Source organism: Choloepus didactylus, chromosome 1 (genome assembly GCF_015220235.1).
Source record: "Choloepus didactylus isolate mChoDid1 chromosome 1, mChoDid1.pri, whole genome shotgun sequence".
Classification (NCBI taxonomy): Eukaryota; Metazoa; Chordata; class Mammalia; order Pilosa; family Megalonychidae; genus Choloepus; species Choloepus didactylus.
The window spans coordinates 72,905,526-72,911,862 of NC_051307.1; the positions used below are offsets into that span (position 1 = coordinate 72,905,526).

A 6,337-nucleotide genomic window follows, 5' to 3' on the forward strand; every position below is an offset into this window, starting at 1 on the left:
AACCCTCCTTAATATTTCCTCTCCTATAAACCATTGATTTTAATTCCTAGCTTGCACATTGTCACGAGGATTAACGAATATCTGGTACATTATAGGTGCTCAAAAATGTGGACTAAGATATCATAAAGTCCTTTAACCTGCCTTGGGGCACTGACAATGACACACAAACATCCTTATATTGTCTCAGTGTCCACACATAGTAGGTGTTCCACAAATAGTTGTTGGATTAAATTAAACTGGAATATTCCCTGCTTCTCTTTTTCACTATGAATAAAGATCCTGTGAATGAAAGATGCTATGTAAACTCTGATGTTATTGGTATTGGAAGAGTAATTAACATGAAATAGGCTCAAAAGACAGCAATGCCTAGGAAGCTAATCCTTTTAAGTTAATGGAACTGAAATATTATAATTCACGAAAGAGCACTTAAATGGTACTGCTTGGACAGTTACTGCTTGTTGTTTATATTTGTTGAATTTTTAAAATTGTGCCCTTTGCAGAACTGCTTGAGGGCACAAGTACAAAGAATGAATGCATTAATTATCATTAATAAATCATGAAATAGCAACAGTAATTAGCAACTTAAACTAATACCTTTTTTTTTAAACAGTAGCCTTAGTGCTCCTCTACCGGGAAAACTGGGTTAAAAGAGGAGATAATTGGTAGGATACTGGATTTGAAAATAGAATCCCATGAGTTCTTCCAGTCCATTTCACTGCCTTCATATTTAAACCACAGTGTAAAGCTTCTCCCTGCCTCATTGTAAAGCTTTTTGTAAGACTTTTTTTTTTCTAGAAAATAAAATAAAACACAGCAATTTTACACTTCATTTAATGGCAATTGGTAATCACAAAATTTCCCTTCTTTAGTTATGCCTTAAGACATAACTATAATATTAGCACTGGTTATTTTCAAAAAGTTATTATAGTTGCTCTATTACTTAAGGTTGACTAAAGATACCTAGAGTTACAGCCATTTCCCATACAGGATGGTCATATTATAAATCAGACTTGGTTTATCACCAGCATTTTAAAAACCAGACCTAGGGAAAACCTAGGTCTGGGGACACATGCATGATCCTAATAAAGTGAATGTTTAGCCTGCCCTGATTATCACAAAATCAGAACAGCGAGGATATTTTCAGTTTATAAGACATTTTACAATCTATCTGAGGCCCGCATTCACTGTGATTTTTTTCTTTATAGACATCTACAAAGACTATTATGCTACTCCTAGGCACTACTGAGCGGCATGGTTGTAAAGAGTTCATCTGGGTCTCCATTTCCTCCTCTGACAAATGAGACTTTCAGACGAGAAGTTTTTATACTTGTCTCCACAGATTCCAGAACCACTCAGTCTTGTTGGAGAACAAGAAGAATAGATATGTGTGCAGACAGCCATCTGCAACACCCTCTTTCTGACCCCAATACTCCCTTCCCAAACCTGATTTAGCCACTAAAGCTCAAATGTTATAAATTTCATTGGTGTGCTTTAATTTGGTTTGAACAAAAGGCTCCAACATTTTAAAAATAATCATTTTGAAAATTACTGAATTAGATCTAAATTCTAAATCCTCTGTTCCCTTTAGTTCCTCAGCTCTCAACCCTAGCTGCCAGGTTTCTCCCCCACATACTCTAATTTAGTGAAACTGTGGGGGACCCTGAAATTTTAAGAAATCTCCCCAGATGATTTTAACTTGCTGCCAGGGTTGAGATCCACTGTTTAGTCCAACCACATTGATCTCTTTTTAAGTAGAAATGAGTAGAGGCAGTGTCTCTTCATTTCTGCTAGAAAATAGAGTTTTGCCCTGTAGAATTAATGATTATGGAGTTTATTTTCTTCTCCCTTCCCATGTTCCTACATAAATCAACATTCCCACCTTGACACCAGGTAACAACTGCTATGACTCTCCAACGATTTCACATCATCTCTAAAGTCTACTGATTTGTATCTGTTATCAAGGAGGTTGTGCTTCATTTAATTAAGGGGATCTATATTTAGTAAGTGCCCACATATAAATGTTAGTGTTGAGATTGCTACAACAAAGTTAGAGTGTGTTTTGCCTTACATGTGTTACTCTTTGTATGTCAAAACAGAGCCCATTATAGTGCCTCACACACAGTAGGGTCACCCTGAATGATCAGTGTCATAGTAGGATCCAGATAAAAAGGTGTAAACATTCAACTGCTCCCGTGCACTCTGAGCTGGGCGTTTATATTACTGTAGGACCTTGTAGGTTAACAAGGCTAGCATTGCCCAGCCTTTTCTTACCACTTTCATACTCCAGTTAAGTGGCTACCAATTTGGGAAATAGCCTCCAAGTGAATAAGGAAAACCGGGTCACTCTTCTGTTCTGAACAGCTAGATGTATCATTGGCATGGGTGCCTGAGTCAGAATAGAATCTGCTCATTCATTTCCTTCCCTCCTTCCCTCTTTCCTGCCATTTTTTTTCTCTCTTTCATACTCTCTTGCTCACTCTTTTTTTTATTTTCTCCTCTTTCTGAAATATTTCAACAAATCAGAAAAATATAAAAAAATAATATAATAAAAACCCAATATACCTATTGTCTAGCATTGTTTTGTTTATATTTAATGCAGTACTTACTGTAAGAATAGAAATACACAAATATTATTGAAGATATCTGTATAATTACTCCACCCTTAACCCATATCCTACAACACGCATTCCCAAACTTTGCTACACATTAGAATCAGCTGGGGAGATATTTTAAATTTCCCATTTTCTCTATTTTTTTTCGTTTCTGGAACTCCTATTATACATGTATTGTCCCTTCTTTTTTTATTTTTAATTAATTCTCTCTTTCATATTTTCCATATCTGTGCTGCCTTGTGGGTAATTTTCTAGGACCTGATTCTCCCTACTGTTATGTTTCTACTCATTAGTCTTATATATTGTGTTTTTATTTGAATGACTATATTTTTGAATATTTAGAAGTTTATTTTGTTTCTTTCAAATATGCCTTTTAAAAATAATCTTTTACCATTGTGCCTGTTTGAATGTATTATGTCCCCCAGAAAAAGCCATATTCTTTGATGCAGTCTTGTGGGGCAGACATATTAGTGGGGATTAAGTTGGAACATTTGGATTAGGTTGTTTGCATGGAAATGTGCCCCACTCAACTGTCGGTGATAACTCTGATGAGATATTTCCATGGAGGTGTGGCCCCACCCATTCAGGGTGGGCCTTGATCAGTGGAGCCATATAAATGAGCTGACAAACAGAAGGAACTCAGTGCAGCTGAGAGTGACATTTTGAAGAGGAGCTACAGCCAAGAGGGACACTTTGAAGAAAGCACAGGAGCTGCAGATGAAAGACAGTTTGAAGACAGCCATTGAAAGCAGACTCTTGCTCCAAAGAAGCTAAGAGAGGACAGATACCCCAAGTGCAACTAAGAGTGACATTTTTGAGGAACTGCAGCCTAGAGAGGAATGTCCTGGGAGAAAGCCATTTTGAAACCAGAACTTTGGAGCAGATGCCAGCCACATGCTTTCCCAGCTAACAGAGGTTTTCCGGACACCATTGGCCATCCTCCAGTGAAGGTACCCAATTGCTGATGTGTTACCTTGGACACTTTATGGCCTTAAGACTGTAACTATGTAACCAAATAAACCCCTTTTTTATAAAAGCCAATCCATCTCTTGTGTTTTGCATTCCAGCAGCATTAGCAAACTAGAACAACCATTTTCTCAGGATTTTATCCATTCTGTTTGCTATTTTATCCATTCTGTTTGCTATTTTAAACTTACAGTCTGTATTTGACAGTCCCTTTAGCTGAAACTGTTGGGGGGAAGTTATTATCCTATTTTGTCTAATGTTTCTTGCTCATAGAATGTTGTTCCCTTATGTGTTTTACTACTATGGATAGTAAGCTCATCTGCATTAAGACTTTATTTGTGAGAATCCTGTATGACCTCAGCTGATGACATTTACATACTGAGTGGCTAGTCATTTGCTTTTGTCAGGCACATATCACTGTATCACTGTCTTGAGATTTGTTTTATATCTTAGTTTATCATCCTGAGGATTTCTGGACAATTCTTGTAGATAAAATTTAAACTCCAAGTACACTGGTTTAAACTCGTGGTTACAAAATATTAGGGGAGAACTTTTCCACTTGTATCCACAGTGAGAAAGATAATATTTTTGTACTATCAAATACATTCTTGCCAACAATTGGTATTGTCAGTTTTTGTAATTTAGCCTTTCTGATAGATATGTAGTGGTATCTCATTGTTGTTTTAATTTGTAATCTTCTAATGAAAAATTATGTTGAACATCTTTTCTGTGCTTATTTGCCAGCTGGGTATCTTCTTTTGGGATGTGTCTATTCAGATCTTTTGCCTATTTTTAAATTGGATTGTTTGTGTTCTTACTTTGTTGAGCTTTACAAGTTCATTGTAGATTTTGGATACAAGTCCTTTATCAGTCTTCCAGTCTGTGGCTTGGCTTAATTCTATTAACTATGGCTTTCATAGAGCAGAGGTTTTTATTTTAATGAAGTCAAACTTATCATTTTTTCAATGGGTCATGCCAAACCCAAGATCATCTAGATTTTATCTTGTTACCTGTGCCAGTTTGGATGTATTACATCCCCCAAAATACCATGTTCTTTAATGCAATCTTGTGGGGGCAGATGTATTAGTGTTGATTAGGTTGGAATCTTTGGATTAAATTGTTTCTATGGAGATGTGATCCCACCCAACTGTGGGTAATACCCATTCAGCATGGGTCTTGATTAATTTACTGGCATCCTGTAAGAGCTCAAACAGAAGGCACTGCAGCCAAGAGAGACATTTTGGAGATGGCCATTGAAAGTAGACTTTTGCTAGTCCAGAGTTTGCCTGGGAGAAACTAAGAGAACATCCCCAGATGCCTCAAGAGAAACATCCTGGGAGAAAGCCATTTTGAGACCAGAAGCCTGGAGCAGACACCAGTCATGTGCCTGTGCTCTCACAGATGACAGAGGTTTTCTGGGCACCATTGGTCATCCTTTAGTGAAGGTACCCTGTTGTTGAAGCCTTAGTTTGGACACTTTTATGGCCTTCAGATTGTAAACTTATAACCAAACAAACCCCTTTAAAAAGCCAATCCATTTCTGGTATTTTGCCTAATGGCAGCATTAGTAAACTGGAACATTATCTCATAGAAGATGTGCAGTTTTGCATTTTACATTTAAGTCTATGACCCAATTTGAGTTAAATTTTGTGAAAGGTATAAGGTCTGTTACTAGGTTGATTTTTTGTATATGGACTTCCAATAATTCCAGCACCATTTGTTTTAAAGACTTTCATTTCTCTGTTGAATTGGCTCTGGTCCTTTCTCAAATTTCAATTGACTGTATTTCTGTATGTCTTTTCCAGTATCTCTATTCTTTTCCATTGATCTATTTGTCTACTCTTTTGCCAATATCATGCTGTCTTGATTACTGTAGCTTTATAGTAAGTCTTAGAAAAAGTAGTGCTAGTCCTCTGACCGTCTCCTTTACTTCCTCTTCCTCCTCCTTCTTTTTCTTCTTCTCCTCCTCCTCCTGCATTTCCACGCCCCTCCCCTCTCTTCCTCCTTCTTCTTGTTCAGTATTGTATTATCTATTCTAGGTAATTTGTCTTTGCATATAAACTTTAGAATCAATTTGTCAATACCTGTATCTGCAAAATAGCTTGCTGAGCTTTTATTGGGATTGCATTATATCTATAAATAAAGGTGGGGAAAAATGACATCTTAACAGCAGTGCATCTTCCAATCCATGAACATCTCTCCATTTATTTAGATCTCCTTTGATATCTTTCATCAGCATTGTATAGTTTCTCAAATGAGGATTCTATATGTATTTTGTTAGATTTATACTTGTGTGTCACTTTTATGGAACTATTGTAATTGGTATGTTTTTAAACTTTAAAGTTACATTTGTTGAGGGGATTGTGGGAAGATGGGAGAGTAGGAAGCTCCAGGAATCAGTCCCTCCACCAGAACAACTACTAAGCAGGCAGGAACTGTCTGAATCAACTATTTCAAAACTCTGGAGAACAGTAGAACACTGTACAGCATCCAGGGAAGACTGGGAGGAAGAGACTTGTTAAATTATGGTAAATAACAGTAAATTGCTCTACTGTCCCCCATCCCCCACTCTCCTGGCAGGCAGCAGTGAGATCCAAACCCTGGCTTAGCGTGCTGGTGCCAGAAAGAGACATAAAAATCCATTTCCCCTTGTGTAAGGAAAATGTTCAAAAATAGACTGGGGTGATGAATGCATAACTATATGATGGTACTATGAACAGCTGAATGTACACCATGGGTGACTGTATGGTATATGAATA

General features: G+C 37.1%; 1 non-coding gene across 1 annotated transcript; it reads right to left on the reverse strand.

Moving 5' to 3' along the window:
- Window positions 1–1,013: 1,013 nt before the first annotated feature.
- On the reverse strand, window positions 1,014–1,144 carry LOC119510594. Its single transcript, XR_005211977.1, has one exon. It is a non-coding gene; the product is annotated as a small nucleolar RNA SNORA72 (small nucleolar RNA).
- Window positions 1,145–6,337: the final 5,193 nt, after the last annotated feature.